At 45.0% G+C, this 20,123-nt stretch overlaps 1 pseudogene across 1 annotated transcript in view; it reads left to right on the top strand.

The window, feature by feature from the left end:
- Positions 1–20,123, top strand: part of LOC147439054 (uncharacterized) — a 64,245-nt pseudogene that overhangs the window by 16,411 nt on the left and 27,711 nt on the right. Inside the window, exons 7-11 of the transcript XR_015184424.1 lie at positions 1,058–1,155; positions 1,264–1,451; positions 2,074–2,426; positions 18,051–18,151; positions 18,247–18,437. The product of XR_015184424.1 is annotated as an uncharacterized LOC147439054 (transcript). The remainder of the gene's footprint in view (positions 1–1,057; positions 1,156–1,263; positions 1,452–2,073; positions 2,427–18,050; positions 18,152–18,246; positions 18,438–20,123) is intronic.

The raw sequence follows: 20,123 nt of genomic DNA, 5'->3' as shown, positions 1-20,123 counted from the left end.
CCTCTTGCCTCCATTCACCACCATAGCTGCACCTCCACTCTCTCTCACAGTCGCACCGTGTCATCAACACAAATCAACTTGCCTGTACTCGGGCCCTTTAACTCTTCTCTATCTCTCTCTCTCTCTCTCTCTCTCTCTCTCTCTCTCTCTCTCTCTCTCTCTCTCTCTCTCTCTCTCTCGGCCTACTGTGCATCATAATTAGTCCCCCTTTCTCCACTGTTGAAGTAGAAGGCACAACCCTCTCATTCACAAATGCACCTCGTGCCCTCCTCTGCAACTCAGTCTGTAATGGTCATAACACATCCTCGCACCCCTCCCCCCAATCGAAGACAAGACCACCCACCCCTCTACTTATCACAAACAGTAATCAACACCTCACTGAAAAAACAGATAAGAGAGAGCGACCACAGAAAAAGCGCGCGCGCACACACACACACACACACACACACACACACACACACACACACACACACACACACACCCACCGCGTGCCATGATGCATGGCGTCTCTCGGTGTCCCCCTCGCTTCCGTCTGTCCTCATAGAGCGCGCATCTCTCTCTCTCTCTCTCTCCGCCTCCACCCAACTCAGACCATGCATCTCTCTCGCTTCCGCTTTGTCCTTAGAGAGCGCATAACTCTCTTTGCCTTCTCTGCTCAAAGACCACGCAGGTCTTTGTCCCTTCGCCTTTGCCTGACGTATCCACAATAGAAAACAATCTCCCTCTCTCTCTCCACTATCGTCGTGACTCCCGATGCGCGTCATCTCCCACTCTCCTCCTCGTGACCTTTTTGTCCCACTCTCTCTCCACCACGTGCTAGCTTCAGGTTTTTCTTTGAAAGGCAAAAGAAGCATCTACTCAGATTCTACTTAATAAGACCCTTTTTTAAGATTGGCACGGCCTATTTGGCTCATTTACATATTTCTGTTTTCAATAAAATTACTTGTGAACAGGAAGCCTGGAGGCTCTCAATTTTCCGCGGGGCTGGGATAACCAATCTACCACATCACGCGCGCGCGCGTGTGTGTGTGTGTGAGAGAGAGAGAGAGAGAGGCAGGCGCAAAGTTATATTTGACCAAGAAGTTCTCTTCCGGAGTTTTTTCTGCTCGTATACGCACCCCCCTTAAAGGCACAGGAGTTATCAACAACTTCTACGTAAATTCCTCTCTCAACCCGTTGTTGGTTGAGAGAGAGAGAGAGAGAGAGAGAGAGAGAGAGAGAGAGAGAGAGAGAGATCATCTTGCAATTGCGTGTTTTGTGCAGCTATCCTCCAATGATCAAGGCAGTGATGTGATAGGTTTCGACTTCTTAGGTAATTTTCCGAATAGAGTGCTCACAAGCTATGCAGTGAATGGCAATGCTGGAGGGAACCAACAGCTCTTTGTATTGTCATATGACACTTCTGTCGACTTTCATACCTACACCATCAAATGGGACAATGAGAGTATTGTGTGAGTGCCTTGAATGCCATGCTTGTGTGAGCAACTAGAATGAAATGCTTGAAATACACAGTGATGCCCCTTTTATTGTGCAAAAAAACCCAGGAGCTTGATTTTGATGCTTGAAGTGCAGAGTTCTATTTAAACATCATATGCCCAGTGGCTTGGATTACCATAAAGAGGGCTTGACTTTTGTGATAGATTTCGATTTTTGCAAGACTCTATATGTGCAAGGACTGAGATATTTTATGAGATGACTTCTGTTGATTTCATATCCGTCTTTGGGAATATGAGAAATCGGTATGCTCGATGGTAGTCTATACTGTCTTGATGGCTTCTATTGCCCATTTTTATCCCTCATTTTTTCTGCTTTTAAGCGCTCTTAGTTTTTTGCAATTTGTATTTTTCTATTTGTGCTTTAACAATGTGTCTCTTGTTCGGATTTGCTAAGCAATGTCTTGAATCCGTTTCATCAGTACATGACCAAGGCATAACATGCTTTCTTTCTTGCTTATGTTTAGAGGATCTTTTCCGAAGGTTTTGCGTATGTTGCTCGCATTCCTAATGATTTGATGAGTTGATGTAACGATTCTCCAAATCTGAAGTCAGTCTTTAATTTGGGTTGTCCTGGCAGATGGCTTGCGGACGACACAGTTCTTCGCATATTGTACAAATCAAATGCATCTCTAGGTTTTCCAAAGAAGGCAGCTAGCATATTCTGTCACACATGGGATGCTTCAAGCGTGGGCGATGGCAGTTATGCTGGCAAAGTGAACTGGACATTCGGACCTTTCAGATCGTATTTCACTGACATAACAGCTTATTCCCCTCTTGTTTCGGGCTCGTGGAAAGCCCCAATGCTTGCATCAGCTGCTGCCTTGTCCATTGTTCCAGTGCCTATGAGGCCCCTCGCAATTGATTACTGCTTCTCAAATGTTGTTGTGGCGGCCAATGACTTTTCAATCATGTTTGACCAAGCAGGATGTGGTAAACTCTGTAAAGTTATGGTTTTATGTTTATGTTGCATAATTTTCGTGTGAGAGAGAGAGAGAGAGAGAGAGAGAGAGAGAGAGAGAGAGAGAGACCCGATGGGGTCCCAACCAACCCTCTCAAGGGCCTCCAACACCGTTGCCAATGTGGTGTTTGCTTTTGATTGCGTAAATGGAATGTACACATGTGCAATACCTCAATGCAGACTCTACTGACTCGAATGGGGAATGTTGCTGTGGTAACTCTTTAAAATGAAGCACCTAACAGGCTCACAAAATTGCCAATGCTAATTCTCCTAGGATTCTAGACACTCCTATCTAGAGGTAGGTACAGAATTGGCTTTGGAAGTCGATAAAGCATGTCCAGGACCCACAAAACAAATGGATTAAAGTACAGAGCTTTGCAAAGCGTGGGGCAAAGTACGAGATCAAGAAGTCCTTATCTTCTTTGACGGAGGAGCCAAGGATTGAATTGGCGGCTCAACTTGGAATTACGTCAGAAGAAATGGGACCACCGGTCAAGGCAGTTCTTGCGGCACCAGGACGGGATGTTGTCATTACACTTGTCATAGGCAAACTTCGATTGCATTGTCACAGGTATATAGGGAACGGGGACTTTCACATCATGCCTTTGGAAGGGTGTGACGTCCTTTTGGGAATCCCCTGGTTTCATAAGAACGACGCTGTGGTCGTCTATAGGGCGAGGAAAGCGACATTGAAGAATGAAAAGGATAGAGATATAGTTCTTGATGTAAAATCAAAGATTGAGTCTGTCCCACTTGTATCGCCTTCGGCCATTTCGATATTAATGAAATCTAGTGTGTTTGTTTACTCGATTCACTTGAATGAGTTAACTGACAATAAAATCAATTTGTTTGACCTTGAGAAGGAACGACAAGATTTTCTGCAAGCTCAAGCTGATTGTTTCTCTGAAGGCTTACAAGGAGAATTATCTCCTCAGCAACCTGAAGATTACCCATTGATTTGATTCCTGGCAGCACGCCACCGAACCTGCCACCTTACCGAGTTAGTAGAGCCCAGATTGAGGAAATTATGAACCAAGGAAAAGAGCTTTTGGAAAAGGGTCTAATTCAGCTGAGTACATCACCTTACTATTCATCGTGTTGTTGGTATTGAAGAAAGTTGGATCTTGGAGACTATAGAGCTCTCAACAAAATCACCATCAGAAGAGGTTTTCAATACCCAAGGTCGATGATATAGTGGACACGCTACAGGGTTCTACATGTTTTAGTAGTATCGACATGAAAAGTGGCTATCATCAGATCTGGATCACTCCTCTGTTCAGGACGTCCTTTGAATTGTACGAGTTTTTGGTGACGCCTTTCGGTCTTACAAATGCTCCTGCAATGTTCAATAGGATGATGGACATGAATTTTAGAGAGTACTGGTTAGTTGTGGGCACCTTTTTCAACGACATCATCGTATTCTCCAAGAGTGAGACAGAGTATATACACCATCTATTATAGGTTTTTCAAGCACTACGACAACATCGACCGGTTGTTAATGGAAAAAAGAGCGAGTTTTTCTTGTCAGAGATACACTTTTTGGGACACATTGTCTTTGCGGAGGGTGTAAACACGGATTTGGCCAAGGTTGAAACCATTAGAGATTGGCCAGATTTGAAGAGTGTACATGAAGTTTGAAGCTTTTTGGGCTTTTGCTCGTATTACTGGCGGTTTATTTGAAAGTTTGCGGAGATTGCTTCCTCATTACACATGTTGACACAAAAAGGGGTTCTTTTTCTTGGGGACCATCAGAGATTGCAGCATTCAAGACTCTAAAAGAGAAGTTGACAACTCGTGGAGTGTTGGCACTACCAGATTTGCAAAAGCCATTTGAGGCAGAGTTACCGGGGAACACCCCTACCAGGGCTTGGAACGCCCGAATGGCGTTCCGGCCGGCTGCAAGTGCCTGGAACGGCCGATACTGGCAGGGCGTTCCGATAGACCAGGCATCACCAGAATGGTAGGGGGGAACGGGGCCGGAACGTCCCGGAACGACAACAATGGTAAGAAATAAAGGGGCATATTTTGGGTGTTTGTGTTTCCTTATAAATTGCTCCCCCCTCATCCCTTTTCTTCACAAATGTAACAAGCCTCAAGGCTCTCTTTCTTCCTTGCTGTCAAGCTCTACCCTCATGCTCGGGCCTCAAGTTCTCAAGCTCTATCCTCAAGCTCTCAAGCTCTCTCTCTTGGGCTTTCCCTCAACTTTCAAGGATTCAAGCTCTCTCCCCCTTGGTCTCAAGAAGTGAAGCCTCTCTCAAGCTCTCTATCTCAAGCATGCACTGTGTCTGTTGTGAATGTACTATGACCGTGCATCACCCCCATGATGCAATCAAGCCATAATAAGGTGGAATGGTCTTCAAATCATGTTTTATGTGAGTATTAGAGTAAAGGACTCTAATACTACTTGTATTCAAACACATAACGCTAAAAATTGCATTATTCGGGTGTTTTTTATGTCTGCCATTCCGCGCCGTTCCCGTTCCAGACCCCTTGCCATTCCCCCACCATTCCGCGGGGAGGCCCGTCGTCGTTCCCGTTCCGGGTAACTATGATTTGAGGTCACTATGATATGTGTGGTCATAGTATGGGAGCGGTCTTAATGCAGGATGACCATGTTGTAACTTATTGTCACAAGACGGACACCATGTGCCAATAGAGAAGAACAGACTGAACGGACTTTGAACACTTCAATAACAACTGAACTGAAAGAGAGAGACGACACGCGACACGGAGTGGCGGAATTCCACCCTAGAAAGTATTGGCCCCAAACCTTGGCGCCCCTTTCGGTATTTCTTTATATTGCATCAACACAGTACAAGCCGGTACTCCAGACTCTACAACTTCTCCAAGAAGCATGCTAGAGAATGAGCCCTAACCTCATATTTAAAGGCCCTTGGCCTGAAAAGCAGTTTTTCATGAAAAGCCTTTTAACTCAAAAGCATCTGGTGCAAAAGCAAGGCCAAAAAGCTGCTAGCGTAAATCACGGAAATCCGTACAACTACTGCGTCATCAGCCAACGCAAAATGCGGAAATCCGTACAGCCTGCCATGTCATCATGTCAATGCAATTTTCGAAAATTTGCCACGTTATGAGTTTTTGCGTGTGTGTGTACAGGTCCTGCTTTATTTTAATCTTTGTCACTTGGGGCCCCATCGGACGGGGTCCCCATAAGTTGGTAGGACTTCTTTTGTTACTTGTTCTTCTTAGGGTTTAGGCCCCTCGGCCACATCTGTAAGTTGGCTCCATTCTTTAGGCTTTGACACGTCAGCAGTTTGTGACATCTCCCCTTCTTGAAAGAGAGTACTCGTCCTCGATTACAGCATATCTGCAAAACAACTCAAGTTAGGTCAAATTTTCGAGGGACATTCCGAGGGACAATCAGTTTGCTCTTTTTATTAAGGAGTTAGCTTCTCCTTTGATCAAGGACTTAGCTTCTCCTATTGTCCAGATCAGAACTCTTGATTTTCCAGTGTAGTAAAATTAGCCATCACACCCAGACCAGTGATCTTTCACGAGTGTTCTGATGTACTAAAATTACATACCCAGGCAATCTCATCCAATTAGGAATATTCAGTGGTTGGCACATCACAATGCAACACAAATGCTTACATATGCATGTTACAAGACATAGAAACATAAAGCCGCCGATGAATCTGGGCTTATCCTGGATTCATCTAGGTATATATGTTACAAGACATAGAAACATAAAGCCGCCGATGAACACCCCCCCCGCAAATAACCATCTAGGTTCGGGCCATGAGTTGTTCAACGACTCCCTCATCACTCGTCCCGCAAATAACCTAAAAAGATCCGGGCCATGAGATATAGAGGCCTTTTACAACCAAACGTCCCCCTAGACCGCAGCCTGCGTCGCTTGGAGGTGCTGAGAGTAACCACTACTCAGACTTCTTAATACTCCCCCCGTAAATAACCACACAGGTCCGGGCCATGAGTAACAACAACAATACTCCCCCCGTAAATAACCACAAGGGTCCGGGCCATGAGTAAAAACAACACTTTTCAATCATTCAATACTCCCCCCGCAAATAACCACAAGGGTCCGGGCCATGAGTATGAACATGTCACGTGACACATCCCAACCCTATGTGTCCGTGGACAAGCTACACCACAGCAGGGTTCAGTCAGTTCAGTCAAGTCTAGATTAGCAGTGATCTGGCACTTTTGTGAGTCTATTCGTAGACCGTGCATGCCCAGTCACTTAGCATAGATGCATATCCTCCGGTTGCACACAACATGATCATCAGAATTCCCATCAGAATCCATTAGCATCAGTTAGGGGAATTTTCCAGTGCATTTAGCCTATTTTCCTATTTATTGGGATTTTCACTTATTATTTTGAAGTGACTTTCCAACAAAAGTAGGTAGGGCAATTTTGCTAAGTTAATATATAAGCAAACCCAAGGCAGCACTTTCTGGCAGAAGAGGCAGCAGGAGCACCTTGCTCAATAGGCAACTTCTCAGCAAGACCAACCCCCGCGACTACTCTGGCGTTTTCTCCACAGAAGACCTAGCGTTTTTGCATCAGATCAGCCTTGGCGATTTGTGCACAGCAGATCAGCCCCGGCGTCATCACGACACAGCAGATCAGCCTAGCAGTTTTGCATTTGCAGAACCCCGGCGACAGAAGGACCAATTTCAGCCCCTGGCGTTTTTGGATTTCAGCAGCAAATTAAGACCTGCATTATTCACCTAAAGTGTAGCAGATTCAGGCCGTAAAGACCATCAGTTTTCATCCCTAAGAAACCTTATTTTTCAGCCAAGAAAACGCAGCCAAAACAGTCATTTTCAGCCACCAAAACAGTCCTGAAATTCAGCGATTAGAAGATCTCAGATTTCAGCAATCGTCGTCGTCGTCATCGTCATCGTCGTCGTCGTCACCGTCGTCGTCATCGGCATAGACCAAGTTGCATAGTCCATTGCATACGCATTGTACACCTTTGTGCAATCAAAGAATAGACCACTCTCACCGACGAGAGTGGGGCCTTCGGAGGAGGGTTTTACAACCTCTCAGGTGTCGTATCTCTTCTCTCTCCTTCTCTCAGTCTCATTCACTTGCATGCACAATCCACTCACTTTGTTCGTGACCACAGCACTCTACAAGACGGAAAGCTCTCTCTTCCCTAAAGAACTAAAAGGAACCTTGAGCAATAAAGATCACTAATCTTGAGAAAATACAACATTCATTCCGCTGCACCTAACATTGGTATTAGAGCTTTGGCAGTGTTCTGTATCACTCAAGGAAAGAACCACACGAATTTTTTTTGCTTGTTGAGGTCGCACGAACTCAAGTTCGCCTGGGCGTGTCGATTCCTAATCGTGTTTTGTTGAAGAGTGACAGGAATCCCAAGAAAGAAGGGCTTGTCCAACCTCCCCTTGTATCTCTTTTCACTCATTGAGAGCGGACCGCGCACTTAGCGACCGGCCAATCGACGTGAGGTGGGAAAAAGCAACCTTGGTGTGAGCGCAATGCCGCCAAGGGGTGCGCCCGCGGAAAGGAGTAGAACTCGGGTGAAGAGAAGATCCTTCTCCAACGCGATTTGCAAGCGAAAGAAAACCTCAAGAACCTCAAGAACCCAAGAACCCAAGAACCAAGACCCTCAAGACCCAAGTTCCTCTTGAACTTAAGAACCCAAGACCCCCAAGAACCCAAGTCCCTCGTGGACTTAAGAACACAAGAACCCACAAGAACCCACGATTGCAGAATGGTCATCACTCGAAGCGGAATGGATACTTCGCTCGGAAGTGATGAGCATGAGAGAGGCGAAGAAGAATTTTCCCCACCAGGATGTTTTTCCAACCCTTCCCCATCTACGTCAAGGATTGCACTAACTCCTATGGAGGCTTTGAACCAGATGTTTATGGAAAGGAAGTTAGAACGCGAAGCAAGAAGTGCAAAAAGAATGACAGAATTTGATCGTGAATGCAAAGAAAGAAAAGCAGAAATGGAACGCATACATGCAGAAAGAAAAGCAGAAATGGATCGCAGGCACGCAAAAGAGAAGCAGAAAGAAAAGCAATACAAGAACAAAGCGACCGACAAAACAAAGAGTTTTGGCGACTCTATTCTCAAGTTCAGGCACAGATGCAAGAGATTTGGGGAAAGGAGACTCTCTCAGTCTCTTCTTCTCCAAAGCATGACCCACAGGATTTGCATGATTGTGTGAAGCATGATGATGTTTTGATTGACAATGATAAGCACAATGATTTGGATGACAAAGACAAGCATGATGATTTGCATGATCAAGATATGATTTCTCACAAGCATGATGAGTTGCATGAAGATGATGTGATTGTTCACAAGGATGATGTGTTAGTTGATGCTTTTTCTAGCGAAGCTAACCTCGTTGTAGAATCGATCAATCACCAAGAATCGATCTTGGCTTTTGAGTCGAGGTCCACTGATCATCCACCAGAAGATTTGCTAGATCCCGAAGAAGAGATCTTGGCTCTCGAGCCTTGGTCCAAAGAACCATCACAAGAAGTATTATGTGTTCGCATGATTGATACGCACGCATTGTTCGAGTGTTTCATTCGTGATCGTTTCCTGTATTTTAGTCGGCATCGTTATGTGATCCCTTTTGCTAGGCATGACATATTGTATGTTGAGTACGTTTCTCTCATGGATGCGCACGAATGTATGCAAATTTTTCGTGAAAGTTTGTATGTAAGGAAGTCGCATTCCATGTCTCTTCCTTGGTATGACACAGTTTCTGAACGAGCACATGATTGTATGAGCACCAAGCATGGGCATTTCCATTGTGATTCGCCACAGTTGATTGATTTTGATCAAACAGAAAAGATTCGACCTCATTGTTTGCATGTGTTTGATGAACGGGTTGTCACTCCGTCTCTATGTTCATCGACATTGCATACACAGTCTTTAGAGAAGACAATATTTTTTTCCTTCACTTTACATGGAATGGGTATGTTCATGGTTTTGTGTTGGAGTTGGTTTCAGGAATTTTCAGCCATGGAGATTCTTGAAGACGAAGGACGTAGGACTCTAGACGAAGTTGAAGCAAGAAAGGAGATTCAAAAGACTTTGTGTCGCTTTCGGCGCGGCCCAAAGAAGCAAGCGTTGCATACCTTTATGAAGTTCAAGTATCGCTCGACCCAGAAAGCAGAGTGGGCCAGCGAAGAGTCCCTTCCAAGATTCTAGATGCTGTTGGCGATCTCCCTCGACGCCATACAGTTCGGTACCAGTACCTCACTTTGAAAAGGAGGGGATGTCACGTGACACATCTCAACCCTATGTGTCCGTGGACAAGCTACACCACATCAGGGTTCAGTCAGTTCGGTCAAGTCTAGATTAGCAGTGATCTGGCACTTTTGTGAGTCTATTCGTAGACTGTGCATGCCCAATCACTTAGCATAGATGCATATCCTCCGGTTGCACACAGCATGATCATCAGAATTCCCATCAGAATCCATTAGCATCAGTTAGGGAAATTTTCCAGTGCATTTAGCCTATTTTCCTATTTATTGGGATTTTCACTTATTATTTTTAAGTGACTTTCCAACAAAAGTAGGTAGGGCAATTTTGCTAAGTTAATATATAAGCAAACCCAAGGTAGCACTTTCTGGCAGAAGAGGCAGCAGGAGCACCTTGCTTAACAGGCAACTTCTCAGCAAGACCAACCCCCGCGACTACTCTGGCGTTTTCTCCACAGAAGACCTAGCGTTTTTGCATCAGATCAGCCTTGGCAATTTGTGCACAGCAGATCAGCCCCGGCGTCATCACGACACAACAGATCAGCCTAGCGTTTTTGCATTTGCAGAACCCCTGCGACAGAAGGACCAATTTCAGCCCTTGGTGTTTTTTGGATTTCAGCAGCAAATTAAGACCGGCATTATTCACCTAAAGTGTAGCAGATTCAGGCTGTAAAGACCATCAGTTTTCAGCCCTAAGAAACCTTATTTTTCAGCCAAGAAAACGCAGCCAAAACAGTCATTTTCAGCCACCGAAACAGTCCCGAAATTCAGCGATTAGAAGATCTCAGATTTCAGCAATCGTCGTCGTCGTCGTCATCGGCATAGACCAAGTTGCATAGTCCATTCCATACGCATTGTACACCTTTGTGCAATCAAAGAATAGACCACTCTCGCCGACGAGAGTGGGGCCTTCGGAGGAGGGTTGTACAACCTCTCGGGTGTCGTATCTCTTCTCTCTCCTTCTCTCAGTCTCATTCACTTGCACGCACAATCCACTCACTTTGTTCGTGACCACAGCACTCTACAAGACGGAAAGCTCTCTCTTTCCCTAAAGAACTAAAAGGAACCTTGAGCAATAAAGATCACTAATCTTGAGAAAATACAACATTCATTCCGCTGCACCTAACAGAACAAGCATTCTCAAACATAATTTCTCATTGCTCCACCCGGGAGTAAAATCACCAATCATTGAAACCAGTATTAAAACTAGAGTCAAACAATTCAAATTGGCACCAAGACAGGTTCAAAACAGATACCATCCATTTCAAACAAATTCAACAGGATCAAAGGGCGGTAGACTTTACTTTAAACCTTGATTTAGCTTTCACCCATTATTAGTCGTCTATTTTACCTGTACTTTCAAGACACAACAAAGGGGAGAGGGATACAGGCTGCTAGATTGCACCTGTATGAGTGGACAGACACCAGATTGGCCCCTAACTTAGGCGCCCCTTTCGGTATTTCTTTATTGTTCAAAAGAGGGAATAAACGCTGTGGTTCCTACAAGCTGCCCCGCACAAACTCGGCTGAATTTCCACTGTTCCAGCCCGATTTCGGCAGCATAACTGTACTAGAACCCTTCACAGTCAGTATTCCCACGCATTGAATGACTTTCCCGACGCATACGGGCACTTTGCAAAACCTGGCGAGAATCTGCAGCACGCTGAATTCTCTGTTTTCAGCCCTGAAAATGCGCCAGATCGCCTGTACAGCGGTCCCCTTGCATCCCCGAACCTCCTGGGGGTATTAGGGTCCGTTTAGGGCCAAAACCCTAAACCTGCAAAAATACACAGCAGGCTGTAATTCACTGTTTCGGGCTCCGTTCCGCGTGCCGGTCGCATCCCTAGCAAGTCCTCGAGCTCCCGCACCTGTAGGGCTACTTGCCCTTTGAATCGGACGAGATTTCTGGCGTGAAACCTCTCCGAATTCACCTGTACCTGCGGGGGGATTAGCCGCTAGCTAATCCAGTACCTGTGCAAGAGGCTCTTGCCTCGGCAATCGCGCATGAACCCACACAATTGTACATTGGTCAAATGAAGAGCCCACTAGAGGGGCATAACATACTGCCAAAGGGGAGAGAGAGGGCAGTGCGTAGCGTGCAGGGCATCACTCCTGGCACCGCACTGTGCATAAGAGGGAAAGCAAGCACTCCATAGCTCTTAACCTGTGACAGAGACTTGCAAAATGAGCCTCCCAGCTATAAATCACGTTTTTGCCTTCTCTATAAGTAGTAAACTGGCCTCAAAGTGCCAAGTGTCACTCATTTGTGCATTTTCCCGCTTTAGACCCTCGGGTCTAAAAATATCTCACCTGCAGCCTCTGTTGACTTGGCCACAGAGTAACAAAATGATCCCCATGTCAAACTGCACGTAATGACGCGAAGACATTTTCAGGTCCCAAAATAGCAGTTCCCTAAATTTTAGGAGATGCTGCCATTGTATCTTTCTAGGTCATCCGACCCTCTTTGTACACTGCGGCCACATCCAGAACTGAAATGTAGCCTCTGTAGCAAAGGATTCCACTTTGGCTAGTCAATGACCCCACTTGGCTAACCATAGTCCTTGTCCAACCTTAGTGCTCTCTTGCCCTCAGGCCTGGACTCCCTCTGGACAGTTCCACACTAGCTATGCAATGCAGGGCAGTTAGATTTCCCGAGGGGTGTTTCCAAAAAGTGAAAGTAAATAGATAATAAGAAAGAAATCAACAAAAAGGATAGATAGTAGTCACACGCTGGTGACATCACCAACCAAGTTCTCAAACAGATTTCAAACTTAAAAAAGCAATCTTGACATCAGTCGAGCTCGAAAGGTCGACCGACTTTTCATCTTGGAACCTGCACCAAAAATTAGGGTTAGGTTCATTCCGTAAGGTCATAGCTCAGCACAGCATGGTCCATCAGCTCTTGGACAGACAGTGTTTCTTTGGCGGCGATGGTAGTCCCAAGATAGTAATCACACCGAATCTCCAAGGTCATCTTGTCACGTGCGCACTTCACTTGCGCCACGTGGACACGCTTCTGCCATAGTCTAGCATGAGTCTTAGCTTAGGACTGAGCCTGGCACCTTTGTGAGCCTATAGCAGGACGTGCATGTCCAAGCCAGCCACACTTGCATACCCTCTCTTGCACAAGAATAATTATTTCATCATGCAAGCAATTTACCGCGTGAACCACCTCTTATAAGTCATTTTATTAAAAGTGACTTTTGGAATTTTTTTTGTAAGTTTGTTGGAAAAGTAGGTAGGGCAAATTGCTAAAGATCTATAAAAGAAACCCATTGGGTACTCAGTAGAAGCAGAAGAAGCAGGGACACAAGGAGGCAGGCACCCAGCAGGCAGGCAGCACCTCGGCAGGAGCCCTAGCGGTTTCTCAAGAAGAAGAAGACCCAGTTCAGCCTGGCTTTTTAAGATTTCAGCAAACAGCCCAGTGTTTTCAGTTTTCAGCCTTGACGCCATCGTCATTGACACCATCATCGTCGTCGCCATCGTCATCGTCGTCAAAGTCCCTATCTTGACGACGACACCTTCGTCATCTTCATCATAGACCCCTATCTTGACGATGACACCTTCGTCATCGTCATCGTCATCGCATTCCCGGACTTGACGACGACACCATCGTCACAGTCACCATCGTCGTCGTCGTCGACATCATCGCCGTCGACGTAACCAGCAGTACCCATCGTCGACATCATTGTCTTCGACATAGACTCTGTCGTTGACATCACCGTCTTCGACATAGAACCGTCGTCAACTTCACCGTCTTCGGTACAGTACCGTTGTCGACTTCGTCGTCCTCGACAAAGGCCCTCAGTACCTCGTTGTCGACTTCATCGTCTTCGACATAGACCTTGTCGTCGACCTCCCCGTCTTCGACATAGAACCCACAGTACCCGTTGTCGACATCATCATCTTCGATATAGTCCCCTTCACTACCTCAGTACCCAACATCAGTACCCATTAGCATTAGCATCTCAGCATTTAGTCATTGTAGCAGCATTGTGCAAGAATAAAGAAAGTACTTGCTCTGGCAACACAGCAAGGGGGCCCTTGAGGGTTGGGACGCGACATCCCTGTGTCGTCTCTTTTTTCTCTCTCGTCTCTCTCTTTCTTTCACTAGATCCGAGCAAATCCTTATTCTCTTCCCCTGCACCTGACACATCTGCTCGTGAAGAGACATCTACTGAGAGATGTGGAGAAATTTCAAGTTATGATCTGCTAGGGTTTCCATGGCAAGCATTTCAGGATACCCCACTCTGCCAGAAGTTGCACTCCGAAGGAAGATGTCAGAACCCATATAACTTCGGGCAATTTTTTTTTCTTGAAAGCTTGCCAAGTACTTGGAGTATGCTGCTTGGTAGCTGTAGACATCAACATCTACATGGCACTGCTTCTGAGAAAAACAGTGACTTGAAACAAATCTGGATCCTTCTCTTGCAAGTGATCTTAATTGGCTTATGCCCTGTAAGGCATGAGTGGTGAAGACGGGAGCGCGCCCGATGCGTGATGAAGGGGTGGGAGTGGCTAATAAATCTGGGTTGGAGGGCGAGGATACCTCAAATAAAAATTCCAATATCTCTGTCTGCTCTTTTATAGGACCGGTATGCTTTCAGAAAAGCACATGCCTGATGCTCTGATACCACTGTCACAAGACGAGCACCACGTGCCAATAGAAAAGAACAGATTGAACAGACTTTTAACACTTCAATAACAACTGAACTGAAAGAGAGAGACGACACGCGTGGCGGAATTCCACCCCAGAGAGTATTGGCCCCAAACCTGGGCGCCCCTTTCGGTATTTCTTTATATTGCATCAACACAGTACAAGCCGGTACTCCAAACTCTACACCTTCTCCAGGAAGCATGCCAGAGAATGAGCCCTAACCTCATATTTAAAGGCCCTTGGCCTGAAAAGCAGTTTTTCATGAAAAGCCTTTTAACTCGAAAGCATCTGGTGCAAAAGCAAGGCCAAAAAGCTGCCAGCGTAAATCACGGAAATCCGTACAACTGCCACGTCATCAGCCAACGCAAAACGCGGAAATCCGTACAGCCTGCCACGTCATCATGTCAGTGCAATTTTCGGAAATCTGCCACGTGATCAGTTTTTGCGTGTGTGTGTACAGGTCCTGCTTTATTTTAATCTTTGTCACTTGGGGCCCCATCGGACGGGGTCCCCATAAGTTGGTAGGACTTCTTTTGTTACTTGTTCTTCTTAGGGTTTAGGCCCCTTGGCCACATCTGTAAGTTGGCTCCATTCTTTAGGCTTTGACACGTTAGCAGTTTGTGACACTTATGAGAGTAGAATGTTCTCGCGAGCAAAGCGTGTTGCCTAGATTTATGAAAAGGAGCTATTTGCAGTCATACATGCTCTTACTCAATGGCGCCATTTTCTACTCGGAGCCAATTTTATAATGTTCACCGATCATCAAAGTTTGAGATACTTGTCCCAGAAATAGCTCTTGGACAAACATATGAGATGTGCAAATATTTTGTCGCAATTTCACTTTCAAATCGTCCATGTTAAGGGAAAGAAGAACTTGATGGCAGACGCGTTGCCTCACAAGCCACAGAGGCGTCACTATCAAAACTTCGAGGATATGGTCAATAAGTATGCCACAGATCCGGATTTTGCAGCCATCTTTGATTGGTTGCAGAGTGGGGAGACAGTTGTAGGTTATGCTCTAAAGAAGGTTATTGATGCGGAAGACCATGTTGTGTGTTACTCAAGGGTTGAGGAACATGGTTTCAACCGAGTGCCATCGTCCACCTGTTGCGGGCCATCGCGGCATAGGCATGACTTTGAAAGGTGTAGAGATGTGTTTCTATTGGCTGAGGCTCAAAAAGGATGTGGACGAGCTTGTTTGGAGTTGCTTAGTGTGCCAAAAGGTAAAGTTTGACAAGCATAAGGCCGTGTATACGACTACCTATTACTAGCCGACCTTGGGAGACTATAGCAATGGACTTCATTTTTGATCTTCCCAAGACTCAGAGTGGACATGATGGCATTTGGATAGTCATCGACTGATTCAACACTCACTCACTTTATTTCGGTAAGAAGATAGTTAAAGCTGACCATTTGGCTAAGCTTTTTGTCTCGCAGATTTTTAGATTACATGGTATGCTTGAATCTATAGTTTCAGATAGAGATTCCTGCTTCAAGAATTTGTTTTGGAGGGCAATTCTCGTCCTCATTCCACCCCCAATTCCAAGGTTGTAAGGTACGTAGTATTCGGTACATGTTCGGTACGTACTGTACGTTGTACCGTATGGATTGGGCCATAAGGTACGTAAAATTCGTAGTATATTTTTTAAAAGCTAAAAATACAAAGAATTTCAAATTAATATACAACCTATCTAGTTTAAAAACACTGCACAATACTTAAACATAGCCACAACTTTCAAAAAACACTTAAAATCACCCCACAAGTTAAGTAACCGCTAGATAACTCTGCAACACAATTAACGCACACTTCAAAGTTGAATACAAAACTTACAATCTTTCACGAGGTCAAGACTCTAGAGTGTCTCCTTGCAGACTCCAAACACAAAGGGGAGGGAGGGAGGCCCGAGGGAGAAAGAACCTTATCGGTGGCGGCAAATCCTTCCTTGGTCTCTGTGCAGACACTGTGCAGAGACTCTGTTCTACTCTCCGGTTCTCTGTTGTGATAGTAACCAGTATAGGATAGGTGGATTTATTAAAGGCCTCGCCCAACGAGTCCGACCACGGGGAATAGGCACCGTCGGCGATTTTTTGTTTTTTGTTTTTTTTGGGGTACATACGGAATCGTACGGTACGTACGGATACCATATGGATGTACGGTACGATACGGAACCAGACCGTACGTACGTACGGAAACAACCTTGCCCAATTCAGTGGTCTTGGACTTGTTAAAGTCGTACATCTATGATCAGAAGACTCAATGGAAGAAGTATTTGCCCTTGGTGGAGTTTGCCTACAATAACACGGTTCATACGTCTACGAGGAAGGCACCGTTTGAGATTATTGAGGGTGTCAAGAAGATTCCACCTATTTTGAGCACCAAAGATAAGATATTTGAAGCAGATCAGTATAGACAGGATTTGGACACTGCTTTTGGCAAGGTACAGGAGACTTTAGAGAAGTCTCAAGCACGGCATAAGAAGGCAGCAGACAAGCATCGACTTGGCGTGTAGCCGAAGAAAGATGATTGGGTGCTACTACGGTTCAAGAAGGCACGCCTATGGAACGGAAGGATAAGGAGAGGCTTTTTTCAAAGCTCGGTATGTGATACGATGGACCTTTCCAGATTGTAGTTCTCCATGGTTTCCATGACAAACATTTTCAAGTTGCCCCATTCTAGCAAAATGTGAACTTCAAACAGGGAGGTCATATAACTTTGTTAAAAAATTGTCTTGAAAGCTTGCCAAGTCCTTGGAGCATGCGTTTGTGTCGCGATTGAACTCCACCACTGCATAGAATTATCCTTGAGAAATCCCGCAGCTCAAGAAATCTTTGATCTTCCATATAGTTCCCCAACGCATAGACGTTGTTGAACTGTTGGAGAAACTACAAGGCTTTCTTTCGATCTTTCACTCCAGAAAAGGTGAAAAATTTGACTTTTGTGTAGCATCCTTGAAATCCTTTGGTTGGTTAGGCGCGAACCTTGGATAGGGACAGTAAGGATGTCCGTACGGGCACCAACCATTGTACCCAGGTGGTGGTGGCGGGGGCGGTGGCAATGGTGGTTTGCCATGTCATCAGCATGTTAGTGCATTTTGCTGAGCGTCCATACAGTTTTTACGCAAGGGTAATTTTGTGTATGTGTGTGTGCCCCCCTCCTTAGCTTTAGGCCCCATCGGATGGGGTCCCATAAGCTAGTAGAACTTTAATTATTTGGCCCACTCGGTGAGCATCTGTAAGTCGATGAGAACTTCTTCTTCTACCACTAGGGTTTAAGCCCCTTGGTCCGCAAGTCGGCTACGGTTAGACTTGGGGAGCCCTAACCCGCTGGGTCTTCATGGCTTGACACGAATTGAAAGAGAACATTGTAGACATGAAACACGGAGTGATGAAGATCTATTCCCAAGCATTTGCCCCTCAACAAGGCGCACCTTGCGGTATGCCTTTATTCAGTGGAGCCCACACTCGCCCTTTTAAGTCATCCATAAAATTGCAGTCTGATGAACTAATGGCGCCTTGGCCTCTCTTATATAGGCACTGCACTAATACGCATGCGCTCACACACATACACATTGGCACACACCTTAGGTATATAATTGAACACCTTTCATTTATTTAAAATTACTTTCCTTTCTTTTGTGTCATTTATTTAAGGCAGCAGGCCATCTTGTATTTCTTTAACATTTCTTATGCTTGTTTCAATTTGCAGGCGGAAGGTTCAGATCTATAACCACATACCCGTCTGGAACTTTCACAAGCCGTGTGAAATGTGCAGCAGAAGACACAAGTGGCCTACTATCAAGCTTTTATGTATGAAATCTTTAGAATGTTGTTTGCTCCTCTTATTAAAAGCTATATTTCTCCACATGCTCTTGAAATTCAATAACCATAACGGCTGTCTGCAGCTTTCCTCTCTAGAAGGAAGTAAGGTTCAGGATGAGATTGATTTTGAATGGCTTGGTAAAGACAAGAGCTCAGTGCAAACCAACTATTATGTGAATGGTGTGGGCAACCATGAAGTACAGGTCCCACTCGGTTTTGATTGCTCACAGGCATACCATACCTATACAATCACTTGTAATTCTGAGCAAATTCAGTAAGTGCTCTTTCTTTTCTTGCATCATGCGTGCAATGTTTGTGAAACATTTTCCCCTGAAGCATAGAGCACCCTTTGTCATGCTACTTTTGACTAAATTTCATAAATTCATTTTGTTATCTGGATGTGAGCTAGAACTTAATGTTTGAGTCTCTCTCTCTCTCTCTCTCTCTCTCTCTCTCTGGTGAAATTGAATCATATTGTTACAGTTTGTACAATATGTCCAGGGATTTCCTACTTAGCTCCTGTGGTGTAAAAGTCAGAGCATCTTCAGTCATTCTATCTTTGATTAAGTTCAAAGGGATAGAAGACCTGAAGATTTCGTACTTTTCATATATGAGAGTGTTCCTAGTAGTAATCTATATGAACCAGAAGAACCAATCTCTTAAGGAGTGTAAACATCTGTGGATCCCTTCATCTTCTGACTTAATGAGTGCACATGTGATATTGTATCTAGTCACTTTGATTCCCCATGCAGTCTCCCACCAATGCCTGGCCCATTTCCACCATTCCTTGACGCTACCACACAGCCAAAAAACATGCTTGATAGTCTGTCTTTTCCCACCCCCCCCCCCCCCCCCCCCCCCCCCCCCCCTTTTTTTGTTACAGTTTGTAAAATATGTCCAGGGCTTTCCTACTTAGCTCCTGTGGTGTAAAAGTCAGAGCATCTTCAGTCATTCTATCCTTGATTAAGTTCAAAGGGATAGAAGACCTGAAGATTTCATACTTTTCATATATGAGAGTGTTCCTAGTAGTAATCTATATGAACCAGAAGAACCAAACTCTTAAGGAGTGTAAACATCTGTGCATCCCTTCATCTTCTGACTTAATGAGAGCAAATGTGATATTGTATCTAGTCACTTTGATTCCCCATGCAGTCTCCCACCAATGCCTGGCCCATTTCCACCATTCTCTAATGCTACCACACAGCCAAAAAGCATGCTTGATAGTCTGTCTTTTCCCACATCTAGGGCACTTGCCATCCCCCCCTTTTTTTTGTGTGCAAGTAGTCAGTAGTGGGCAATCCCCCAAGAAGGAGTCTCCAGCAGAAGACGTAGTATACTATGTCCAGAGTGCATGTAATACATGTAACCACCATCCTTGGTCCTTTGACAAATGCCAGTTCTTATTGCATCTAATGTAGGTAAGGGAAGGGGGCATGAGTACACGATAAAAATGGTGTGTCTTGGCAGTCCATCAATGCACTGAGTAGTTGGGTAAAACCCAGTCCTTGTCTTGCATCTATGTCTTGATTGATCGACACTTGTCTCCCATTGATACATGCTTGCATCACGTTTCATTCTATCCTTAGATCATTTTTCAGCTTGTATCTTCTTCTGATCTACAAAAAGTGAAGAGCAATTCCCATTCCCTGAGAGTCCACCCCTTGATCAATAAACGTTAACCCTTTTTTATGCATATGAAGAGCTTTTTTCCCTAACAGCAAAGCAGGAGGTTTTTCAAAAACAAAACTCCAATACAACGATCCCTGGCCTATGGAATTCCCAAGATACCTTGCGCGTCATTGTCAAATGAGCTTGTAGGCAACCATCTTCCAAGATTTTAACAAGCATGTTAGAGACTTCATACCTAGCTTTAATTTTAACAGCGGAGAACAGTTTCTCCCATGCGGGCAAAGGTCAAGTGCCATGAGAATACACAACAGAATGCTCAATTGCAGACCAA

The sequence above is a fragment of the Adiantum capillus-veneris genome, chromosome 16 (assembly GCF_014529385.1).
Source record: "Adiantum capillus-veneris isolate H3 chromosome 16, ASM1452938v2, whole genome shotgun sequence".
In the NCBI taxonomy this organism is placed as follows: Eukaryota; Viridiplantae; Streptophyta; class Polypodiopsida; order Polypodiales; family Pteridaceae; genus Adiantum; species Adiantum capillus-veneris.
The sequence above is the reverse complement of the archived record's forward strand: the minus strand, read 5'-3'. Positions and strand labels throughout refer to the sequence as shown.